This window comes from Schistocerca cancellata, chromosome 4 (genome assembly GCF_023864275.1).
Source record: "Schistocerca cancellata isolate TAMUIC-IGC-003103 chromosome 4, iqSchCanc2.1, whole genome shotgun sequence".
NCBI lineage: Eukaryota > Metazoa > Arthropoda > Insecta > Orthoptera > Acrididae > Schistocerca > Schistocerca cancellata.
Window position 1 is genome coordinate 846,287,700 of NC_064629.1, and position 12,720 is coordinate 846,300,419.

The 12,720-nt window shown below is 44.9% G+C and overlaps 1 pseudogene; it reads left to right on the top strand.

The window, feature by feature from the left end:
* Nucleotides 1-11,968: 11,968 nt before the first annotated feature.
* On the top strand, nt 11,969-12,086 carry LOC126185997 (5S ribosomal RNA; annotated as a pseudogene).
* Nucleotides 12,087-12,720: the final 634 nt, after the last annotated feature.

Consider the following 12,720-nt stretch of genomic DNA (forward strand, 5'->3'; position numbering starts at 1 on the left):
CAGAACGAGCCACGACTTTGGAGAATGACATGCGAATGGGTAGATGTACTGCCGGTTGTGGACAGAGTGCGGTCTTAAATCCTGGCCGCGAGGATGTGGCCGCTTTTATTGACTCATTACGGCCCATCAGTCGACTTCTTGATGTGGTCCGACTGCTGCTAGTGCCTGTCGCGGTAGTTAAAATGCTGCTGCTAACGGACGGTTGGCTGTCGCCCCTATACGGAGGGCGCGCACAGCAGTCCCTACTTGTCATTGCTTAAAACCCTCTTCTGAGTACTGGTCCCACATACGCATCACTGTCCTATCAATATAACTTATACAGGTTCAAATTTCCCGCCGGAATTCAGTCACACGCTGATGTTGCACTCGTTCGCGTCGACGAGTTGTACAGAAACTTATTTAGGGTCTCCTAAATCTGCATCTACGTCAACATGGATACTCTGCAAAACACATTGAGTGCCTGGCAGAGGGTTCATCGAACCACCTTCACAATAATACTACGTTATTCCACTCCCAAAGAGTGCGTGGAAAAAACGATCACCTATATCTTCCCATGCGAGATCTGATTTCCTTATCTTATTATGATGATCGTTTCTCCCAGTGTAGGTCGGCGTCAACATAATATTTTCGAATGCGGAAGAGAATGTTGGTGATTGAAATTTAGTGAGAATATTCTGCCGCAACGGAAAGCGCCTTTGTTTTAATGTTCTCCACCCCAAATTCTGTATCATTTCAGAGACACTCTCTCCCCTACTTACAAAACGTGCTGTACTTCTTTGAAATTTCTCTTATCTGGTAAAGATCTCACACGGCGCAGCACTATTCTAAAAGAGGACAGACAAACGTATTGTAGGCAGTCTCTTCTGTAGTTCTGTTACATTTTCTAAGTGTTCTGTCAATAAAACGAAGACTTTGGGTCACCTTCCCCACAACATTTTATATGTGTTCTTTCCAATTTAAGTTTTTCGTAATTTTAATTATTAGGCAGTTAGTTGAATTTGCGGCCATAGGATTTTATTGATTTATCGTGTAACCGAAGTTAAACGGATTCCTATTAGCACTCATGTGTATTATCGCACCCTTTTAATTACTGAGGGTCAATTGTCAATTTTAGCACCGTACGGATATTTTTTTTAAATCGTTGTTCAATTTTGTTTTGATCTTGTGATGACTTTATTTGACGATAAACGACAGCGTCATCTGCAAACGACCTAAGACGGCTGCTCAGATTGTCGCCTAAATCGTTTTCATAGATAAGGAATAACAGAGAACCTATAACACTACTTTGCGGAACGCCAGAAATCATTTCTGGTTTACTTGATGACTTTCCATTAGTTACTACGATCTGTGACCTCTCTGACAAGAAGTCACAAATCCAGTCACATAACGGAGACGATATTCCATAAGCACGCAATTTCACTATAAGCCGCTTCTGTGGTACAGTGTCATAAGCCTTCTGGAAATCCAGAAATACGGAATCGATCTGAAATCCTTTGTAAGTAACACTCAACACTTCATTCGAATAAAGAGCTAGTTGTGTTTCACAAGAACGATGTTACCTAAATCACTGTTGACTGTGTGTCAATAGACCATTCTCTTCGAGGTAGTTAAGAATGTTCGAACACAATATATGTTCCAAAATCCTGCTGCATATCGACGTTAATGATATGGGCTTGTAATTTAGCGGATTACTTCTACCACCTTCTTTAATACTGGTGTGACCTGTGCATCTTCCCAGTCTTTGGGTACTGATCTTTCGTCAAGCGAACTGTTCTATATGGTTGTTAAGTATCGAGCTATTGTATCGGCATACTCTGAGAGTAACCTAAATACTATACAGTCTCAACGGGAATACTTGCTTTTGTTAAGTGATTTCAGTTTCTTCACAACTCCAAGGATATCTACTTCTACGTTACTCACGTTAGCAGCTGTTGTTGATTGGAATTCTGGAATATTTACTTCGTCCTTTTCGTTGAAGGAATTTCGGAAGGCTGTGTTCAGTACCTCTGCTTTGGTAGCACTGTCGTCTATGGTATTTCCATTGTTATCTCGCAGGAAAGGCATTGATTGTGTTTTGCCGCCAGCGTATTTCACATATGACCAGATTATTTTGGATTTTCTAACAAGTTTTGGGACTTACTGGACTTTCGTGCCCCGATCTCTCTACAAACATTTTCCGAGTCAGGATTGCTTTGGGCAATTGTTTCTGGATGTTGCAGTTTTCACTAGTTGTACTGAATTTTCGGAGTCCTACAACTTGGATCCAAATGTATAAAACTAAACACAGGTTTTATAGACGAACTATTCAAGTGTTTCCCAAAATACAAAAAAGATTCCATCTTGTTAGAATTGAAGTCATAATCTTGACTTTTCATCATCATCATCATCATCATCATCATCTAAGACTGATTATGCCTTTCAGCGTTCAGTCTGGAGCATAGCCCCCCTTATACAGTTCCTCCATGATCCCCTATTCAGTGCTGACTTTGGTGCCTCATCTGATGTTAAACCTATTACTTCAAAATCATTCTTAACCGAATCCAGGTACCTTCTCCTCGGTCTGCCCCGATTCCTCCTACCCTCTACTGCTGAATCCATGAGTCTCTTGGGTAACCTTGCTTCTCTCATGCGTGTAACATGACCCCACCATCTAAGCCTGTTCGCCCTGACTGCTACATCTATAAGGTTCATTCCCAGTTTTTCTTTGATTTCCTCATTGTGGACACCCTCCTGCCATTGTTCCCATCTACTAGTACCTGCAATCATCCTAGCAACTTTCATATCCGTAACCTCAACCTTGTTCATAAGGTAACCTGAATCCACCCAGCTTTCGCTCCCATACAACAAAGTTGGTCGAAAGATTGAACGGTGCACAGATAACTTAGTCTTGGTACTGACTTCCTTCTTGCAGAAGAGAGTAGATCGTAGCTGAGCGCTCACTGCATTAGCTTTGCTACACCTCGCTTCCAGTTCTTTCACTATGTTGCCATCCTATGAGAATATGCATCCTAAGTACTTGAAACCGTCCACCTATTCTAACTTTGTTCCACCTATTTGGCACTCAATCCGTTTATATTTCTTTCCCACTGACATTACTTTCGTTTTGGAGATGCTAATCTTCATACCATAGTCCTTACATTTCTGATCTAGCTCTGAAATATTACTTTGCAAACTTTCAATCGAATCTGCCATCACAACTAAGTCATCCGCATATGCAAGACTGCTTATTTTGTGTTCACATATCTTAATCTCACCCAGCCAGTCTATTGTTTTCAACATATGATCCATAAATAATATGAACAACAGTGGAGACAGGTTGCAGCCTTGTCTTACCCCTGAAACTACTCTGAACCATGAACTCAATTTACCGTCAACTCTAACTGCTGCCTGACTATCCATGTAAAGACAATTGCTTGCAAAAGTTTGCCTCCTATTCCATAATCTTGTAGAACAGACAATAACTTCCTCCTAGGAACCCGGTCATATGCCTTTTGTAGATCTATAAAGCATAGATACAATTCCCTGTTCCACTCATAACACTTCTCCATTATTTGCCGTAAGCTAAAGATCTGGTCCTGACAACCTCTAAGAGGCCTAAACCCACACTGATTTTCATCCAATTGGTCCTCAAGTAATACTCGCACTTTCCTTTTAACAATACCTGCGAAGATTTTACCCACAACGCTGATTAAAGAGATACCTCTGTAGTTGTTACAATCTTTTCTGTTTCCATGTTTAAAGATTGGTGTGATTACTGCTTTTGTCCAGTCTGATGGAACCTGTCCCGACTCCCAGGCCATTTCAATTATCCTGTGTAGCCATTTAAGACCTGACATTCCACTGTATTTAATGAGTTCCGACTTAATTTCATCCACCCCAGCCGCTTTATTGCACTGCAATCTGTTGACCATTTTTTCCACTTCCTCAAATGTGATCCTATTTCCATCATCTTTCCTATCCCATTCTACCTCGAAATCTGAAACATTACTGATCGCATTTTCACCTACATTGAGCAACTCTTCAAAATATTCCCTCCATGTGCCCAAGGCATCCACAGGATTCACCAGCAGTTTTCCTGACCTGTCAAAAATACTTGTCATTTCCTTCTTACCTCCCTTTCGAAGACTGATAATTACACTCCAGAATGGTTTTCCAGCAGCTTGACCCATAGTCTCCAACCTGTTTCCAAAGTCTTCCCACGATATCTTCTTGGATGCTGCAATTATCTGTTTGGCTTTGTTTCTTTCTTCAACATAACTTTCTCTGTCTACCTGGGTTCTGGTATGTAGCCATTTTTGATACGCCTTCTTTTTCCTTTTACAGGCTGCCTTGACTGTATCATTCTACCAAGCTGTTTGCTTCATCCTACTTTTACACACTACTGTTCCAAGACATTCTTTAGCCACTTCTAGTACTGTGTCCCTGTACCTTTTCCATTCCTTTTCCAATGACTGTAATTGACAACATTCAAGTACCTGGTACTTTTCTGAGATCGCTGTTATGTACTTGTGCCTGATTTCCTTATCCTGAAGTTTCTCCACTCTTATCCCCCTACATATGGACCTGACCTCCTGCACTTTCGGCCTCACAATCCCAATTTCACTGCAGATTAAATAATGATCAGTGTCATCAAAGAATCCCCTGAATACACGTGTGTCCCTCACAGCCTTCCTGAATTCCTGATCTGTTATTATATACTCAATGACAGATCTGGTTCCCCTGCCTTCCCAAGTATACCGTTGAATGTTCTTATGTTTAAAAAAGGAGTTTGTGATTACTAAGCCCATACTGGCACAGAAATCCAAGAGTTGTTTCCCGTTCCTGTTGGCCTCCATATCCTCTCCAAATTTACCCATAACCTTTACATACCCTTCTGTTCGATTTCCAATCCTGACGTTAAAATCTCCCATGAGTAGAACACTGTCCTTATCCTTTACTCTAACAACTACATCACTGAGTGCCTCATAAAACTATCCATCTTATCTTGATCTGTCCCTTCACAATGCGAATATACTGACACAATACTAATTTTCTTGCTAGATACTGTCAAATCTATCCACATCAGTCGTTCGTTTACATACCTTATTGCAACTACGCTGGGTTCCATTTCTTTCCTGATGTAAAGCCCCACACCCCATTGTGCTATTCCTGCTTTGACTCCTGACAGGTAGACCTTGTATTCTCCCACTTCCTCTTCTTTCTCACCCCTTACCCGAATGTCACTAACAGCTAAAACGTCCAGCCCCTTCTTACTTGCAGCCTCTGCCAGCTCTACCTTCTTCCCAGAGTAGCCCCCATTGATATTAATAGCTCCTTTGACTTTTCAAAGAAAATAAATTCTTGTTAATCTCGGCCGCAGTGTTTCAAAATGACACCGAAAAACTTTGGCCGGCCGTGGTGGCCGAGCGGTTCTAGGCGCTACAGTCTGGAACCGCGGTACCGCTACGGTCGCAGGTTCGAATCCTGCCTTCGGAATGGATGTGTGTGATGTCCTTAGGTTAGTTAGGTTTAAGCAGTTCTAAGTTCTAGGGGACTGATGACCTCAGAAGTTAAGTCCCATAGTGCTCTGAGCCATTTGAACCATTTTTATGAAAAACTTTGGGGTGTCTTAAGGAACAACATGAGGATAGAAACCAGTCTCCGGGAACGTCATCCGACGATGCTACAGACAGTCGAAGGTAGAGGTGCCGGAGCCTGCCACCAGGCCTCAATTTCGACAGCAGGCGTGACGTTGTACGTGAACAGACTGTGTGCAGGTCGTGACGTGTGGTTTTTGACATTCGGTGATCGCGACGGATTGCCACGATCGCCAGTGGAGCAGATGGGGCCCGCTGCTGCATAGACAGGCCTTATCTCCTTTGAATGCGGTGCTATCTTGCAGTCGTCGTTGACTGTGTCGGACACGGGCTTCTGTCCGTAGTGTATTGTCTCGCGGAATCCTCTATACAATCTCCGATGTTTTACTGTATAGTATACAGGATGTAGTAGACAGAGAACGGCAGCGTCGAATTTACGGCGGTGAACTTCAGACTACCCAGCAGCCCTCACCGTCTGCTCCACTGGACTGTGTGGTGATCGGCCGCGTTACATGAATAGCGGCAGACATTCCGAGACTTCGGCGCCTTTATTGAATTCAGAGGACAGGAACCATGAATGCAAGGAAACGGGGAGGAAGCATATGTGTAGACACCGTGGCAGGCATCAGACAGTAGGATCCACAGAACGTACTTTACCGTTTATTCCTCTGGAACAGGAAACTAAATACATTTTACAAAGTAAACAACATGCGAAACCGACGTTAAACACAGTGTTCTTCTGCGATCGAGACAGTTTTCTTCACTTGTTTAAATTAGTTTATCGGATCGCTGGTACTCCCAGTAACAATGCTTTCACCAATTACGAATTAAATATAGTTATAATAGCTGCTCAAAAAGCCTGCCTGCATCGCAGAAAGCATGACCTCTGCGTGTTATTGACTTCACCACTCGCTCATAGATACTGGGCATAGTGCGAACAACCTCACACGCTACATGTAGCATCGCCTCTAGGTCTTCCGCTGACTTCACTGGTCATTTGTACACTGCGATCTTCAGTTGGCCCCACAGGAAGAGATCGAGCGGCTGGGGTCAGGCGACCTAGACGGTGTCGTTACAGAGCCACTGCAACATCCGATCTGGGTATTTCAGTATTACTCAGTTAGTTTTGGCCCACTGAGGACATATAACTTTTATCTGATACAGACTTGTCGCCATACAGACAGTCACAAACACTTTCACAGCTTTTTGCACTCGGTTGCCACGTAATCGTGACGTATTTAGTTTCTTAATCGAAAAAAAGTTCTTCACACAGATATATTGGTCGACATATTGTATCACTGTTGCAGCCTCATTAGGGAGAAGCGGAAACTACCCGAGGAAAGTAATGTAGAACGCCTCGAAGTTTCTTACTATGGGCAGTGAGTAGACAAGTCCACTTAAAATGAGCAGTCGGCAATCCATCCCGGTTGTTCTAATTTTCGTTCCTGCATTCCTTTCTCCTTCATAAATTCAACAATAGCGAGTTTTAAACAGAAGAAAACGTTTCAGGCATGCCCTTTGATTTAGCCAAAGTACTTTGCACTAGTACACACTGAAGCGCAAAAGAAACTGGTGTAGGCATGTGTATTCAAATACAGAGATATGTAAACAAGCAGAATACGAAGCTCGGTCGGCAACGCCTACATAGGACAACAACTCTCTGGCGCAGTTTTTAGATCGGTTACTGCTGCTACAATGGCAGGTTATCAAGATTTAAGTGAGTTTCAACGTGGTGTTATAGGCGGCACACGAGCGATGGGACACAGCATCTCAGAGGTAGCGATGAAGAGGAGATTTTCCCGTACGACTATTTCACGAGTGTGCCGTTGATAACATAAATCCGGTAGAACATCAAATCTCCGACATCGCAGCGGCCGGAAAAAGATCCTGCAAGAACGGGACCAACGACGACTGAAGAGAATCGTTCAACGTGATAGAAGTGCAACCTTTCCGCAAATTGCTGCAGGTTTCAATGCTGGGCCAACAACAAGTGTTAGCGTGCTCCGGCCGCGGTGATCTCGCGGTTCTAGGCGCGCAGTCCGGAACCGCGCGACTGCTACGGTCGCAGGTTCGAATCCTGCCTCGAGCATGGATGTGTTTGATGTCCTTACGTTAGTTAGGTTTAAGTAGTTCTAAGTTCTAGGGGACTGATGACCACAGCTGTTAAGTCCCATAGTGCTCAGAGCCATTTGAACCATTTTTTAGCGTGCGAATCATTCAAAGAAACATCCTCCATATGGGCTTCAGGAGCCGAAGGCCCACTCGTGTACCCTCCATGACTGCACAAAATGAAGCTTTACGCCTCGCCTGTAACCGTCAGCACCGAAATTGGACTGCTGATGACTGGAAACATGTTGCCTGGTGGGACGAGTCTTATTTCAGATTGTCTCGAACGGATGGACGTGTACGGGTATGGAGACAACTTCATGAATCCGTGGACCTTGCATGTCAGCAGGGGACTGTTGTAGCTCGTAGACGCTCTGTAAGTACGTGGGATGTGTGCAGTTGGAGTGATATGGATCCATGATACGTCTGGATACGACTATGACGCGTACCACGTACGTAAGCATTCTGTCTGATCACCTGCATCCATTCATTTCCATTATGCATTCCGACAGACTTGGGCAACTCCACACCCCTCACGTCCCGAATTGTTACAGAGTGGCTCCAGGGACACTCTTCTGAGTTTAAAAACTTCCGCTGGACGTCAAACTCCCCAGACACGAACATTATTGAATATATCTGGGATGCCTTGCAACGTGCTGTTTAGAAGAGATCTCCACCCCTCGTTCTCTTACGGATTTTAGTCGAGTCCATGCCACGTCGTGTTGGGACACTTCTGCGTGCACGCGGGGGCCCTACACGATATTAGGCATGTGTACCAATTTATTTGGCTATTCTGTGTATAAAGGTTCCACACTCTTCGTTCAGTACCACTGGAAACCGTTTGCAACTGAAACACTGCGTGCGACTTCATAAATTTTACTGTTTGTACCACCTACTTATTCAAGAGCTCCAAGTCAGTAAATTTAGCACAAACCGTTTTTGATGTACAGAAAAGTAGATGCCATCTTTCCGTGCTTATAAGTTGTTGCTCTTTCATTCCCAACTAAATCCTTTAATTATCCCTGCATAGTATTGTAGTGTAGTACCCATCGCCTATGTAAGTGCATAATATACACTCCTGGAAATGGAAAAAAGAACACATTGACACCGGTGTGTCAGACCCACCATACTTGCTCCGGACACTGCGAGAGGGCTGTACAAGCAATGATCACACGCACGGCACAGCGGACACACCAGGAACCGCGGTGTTGGCCGTCGAATGGCGCTAGCTGCGCAGCATTTGTGCACCGCCGCCGTCAGTGTCAGCCAGTTTGCCGTGGCATACGGAGCTCCATCGCAGTCTTTAACACTGGTAGCATGCCGCGACAGCGTGGACGTGAACCGTATGTGCAGTTGACGGACTTTGAGCGAGGGCGTATAGTGGGCATGCGGGAGGCCGGGTGGACGTACCGCCGAATTGCTCAACACGTGGGGCGTGAGGTCTCCACAGTACATCGATGTTGTCGCCAGTGGTCGGCGGAAGGTGCACGTGCCCGTCGACCTGGGACCGGACCGCAGCGACGCACGGATGCACGCCAAGACCGTAGGATCCTACGCAGTGCCGTAGGGGACCGCACCGCCACTTCCCAGCAAATTAGGGACACTGTTGCTCCTGGGGTATCGGCGAGGACCATTCGCAACCATCTCCATGAAGCTGGGCTACGGTCCCGCACACCGTTAGGCCGTCTTCCGCTCACGCCCCAACATCGTGCAGCCCGCCTCCAGTGGTGTCGCGACAGGCGTGAATGGAGGGACGAATGGAGACGTGTCGTCTTCAGTGATGAGAGTCGCTTCTGCCTTGGTGCCAATGATGGTCGTATGCGTGTTTGGCGCCGTGCAGGTGAGCGCCACAATCAGGACTGCATACGACCGAGGCACACAGGGCCAACACCCGGCATCATGGTGTGGGGAGCGATCTCCTACACTGGCCGTACACCACTGGTGATCGTCGAGGGGACACTGAATAGTGCACGGTACATTCAAACCGTCATCGAACCCATCGTTCTACCATTCATAGACCGACAAGGGAACTTGCTGTTCCAACAGGACAATGCACGTCCGCATGTATCCCGTGCCACCCAACGTGCTCTAGAAGGTGTAAGCCAACTACCCTGGCCAGCAAGATCTCCGGATCTGTCCCCCATTGAGCATGTTTGGGACTGGATGAAGCGTCGTCTCACGCGGTCTGCACGTCCAGCACGAACGCTGGTCCATCTGAGGCGCCAGGTGGAAATGGCATGGCAAGCCGTTCCACAGGACTACATCCAGCATCTCTACGATCGTCTCCATGGGAGAATAGCAGCCTGCATTGCTGCGAAAGGTGGATATACACTGTACTAGTGCCGACATTGTGCATGCTGTGTTGCCTGTGTCTATGTGCCTGTGGTTCTGTCAGTGTGATCATGTGATGTATCTGACCCCAGGAATGTGTCAATAAAGTTTCCCCTTCCTGGGACAATGAATTCACGGTGTTCTTATTTCAATTTCCAGGAGTGTATATACCGAGAATTCTTATCTGTGTCTTCCATCATTCTCATTTATTTTTAAAGGTTGGTGACGATATATCGCTAGTCTTCCTCGTTTTGTGCAAATAGCAAGTGGACCTGCGAACGTCCTTCATGTCAAGAACAAATAACGAAGAGCGAACGGAGCTGACATCACGATTCTGCCGAATTGGGGAGAGTTGTTCCGACCGAAAAATCCCACACCACAATACTAGATGAAATGTCGTACTGTAACTGGGGGGCAGCGGATTTGGCTGGGAGATATACACGTGTGTCACAAATGCTCACTTCTGCCAGCTTCTGTGAGGAGAAACAAAATTTTCTCCTATAGTTCTACTAGTTTATATTAATAAAAGATGACCAAAACCATATTTTCATGTAGAAGTTTCTCTTTTTCAACTCCGCATACATTGGTGCTAAATATCTATTAAGAGCTGCCGATGAATTGCTCACACAGTCTTGTGACAGGTTTCAAAGGCTACTCATGTCGAGATGTAACTGATTATAGCCGCCTGGAATGTAAATAGTGCTGTTTAAGGTCAGTACAGCATGAAAAATAGCGCCTGTAAATGTGCAAGCGTAGGAACGATGTCGGATCATGAATTTTATCCAGTGGTGGTACACGAAAATCACGATATAGTGATGTCAAAGTAAAAGTATCCCCAGATGAGTGGAATAAACTGGTATGTAGTGTCTCAATGCAGATATCGGATATATTCCTCAGAATTACTCACTCCCTGTAAGTGATACTATGTCATCATACTACCACAGTAAGAGACTTCCCACAAACAGTTAAACTATTTAACGAGAACGAGTGTACTCATCTATAGGAGCACATTTTCATGTATTCCAGTCATACAATTCAACATGCTCTAGACTACCGGCAAAGCCGACAAATATATGTCTATAGTTTCTCGTAAAAAATGTGCAACACATTTTTTCAGATAGCGCATAAAACTCCTCACCCACCAGAAGAAAACATCCCTCAGCACTGTGACTTATGTTGCACATCGATATAAGAAAGAATGTGTGAGCTAAATGCATACATAGAAGTATAATGTTACTTAAGGACCTTCATATACCCTACGTTATGAAAGAGTTCATAAAAAATGTAATTCAATAGCCATTATCACGACTGAGTGGATGAAACACCCCTAAAACACAAGAGCCTCCTAGTGAGAGACTGGTCTTGCAATGATACCAAAAACTGGGAAAAGAACAGGAATCGTTTTCTACTTCCTGACAGTACACTCGTACGTGCTTTTATTGTTGGGTCTTCTGACTAGGGAAGGCTAATCTTGTTCTGTCACTGTTAACAAATCCTGAGCGGATTCGCTTCGAGAATATATCTATATTATAAGAGATTTTCCATGGACTTGATGGGAAAGTAAAACCATACAGATACCATCTTCATATATATAAAACTAAACTATATGTAAATACTTAACTAGATATACATGAAAAATTAAACTTTATGTACCTGTCAGTGTTTGCTGTTGTTGCCATATGATAAATAAATAAATAAACTGTTGTTTCTTGATAACAATATCAGCTTATTCCGAAGAATTAGCAGCTTTCACTGAGTTAATGCTCGGCAGAAATCCAATCTGCATTTGGATCGCACTTCCTTGACTCTTGCGCAGAAAGATGTGCAGTATACTGCTGCATCCCTCTTCAGTAAGCTACTTTCCCAGGTGGTGGAATATCGCTTCTTTTGCTAAATGTCTAGGGGGTTATCCCATCAAGTCCACGGAAAATCTCTTGTAATATAGATATATTCTCGGCAAAGGCCTTGCCGCAGTGGATACACCGGTTCCCGTGAGATCACCGAAGTTAAGCGCTGTCGGGCGTGGTCGGCACTTGGATGGGTGACCATCCACGCCACCATGCGCTGTTGCCATTTTCCGGGGTTCACTCAGCCTCGTGATGCCAATTGAGTAGCTACTCGACCGAACAGTAGCGGCTTCGGTCAAGAATACCATCTTAAAACCGGGAGAGCGGTGTGCTGACCCCACGCCCCTCGTATCCGCATCCTCCACCAAGGATGACACCGCGGTCGGATGTTCCCGGTAGGCCACTCGTGGCCTGACGACGGATTGATAATACAGATATATTCTCGAAGCGAATACCTTCAGTAAGAACAAGATTAGCCTTCCGTAGTCAGAAGACCCAGCAATCAAAGCGCAGCGAGGTGCTGTCAGGAAGTAGAAAACGATTTACGTTCTTTTCCCAGTTTCTGGTATCATTGCAAGACCAGTCTCTCACTGCAGATGCACTAACAGCGCCCGAACTCTTACGGGAATCGGCAAACTCAGCGAGTAATAAGTATAATGAGCATGGGCTCTATGAATATATTGAGGGACAATAAGTTGGGAATGTGGGTCTCATAACAGAGCTTCTCCTTCCTCAAGTGTGCTGGTTTGTACGGCTATGGCAAGGTTATCGGCACAGCAAAACTTTTCGCTAGCGGTGTTTGGCATGTCACTGGTCTACAGATTGAAAAGTAGGGGTGCTAGGACGGACCCCTGGGGGAG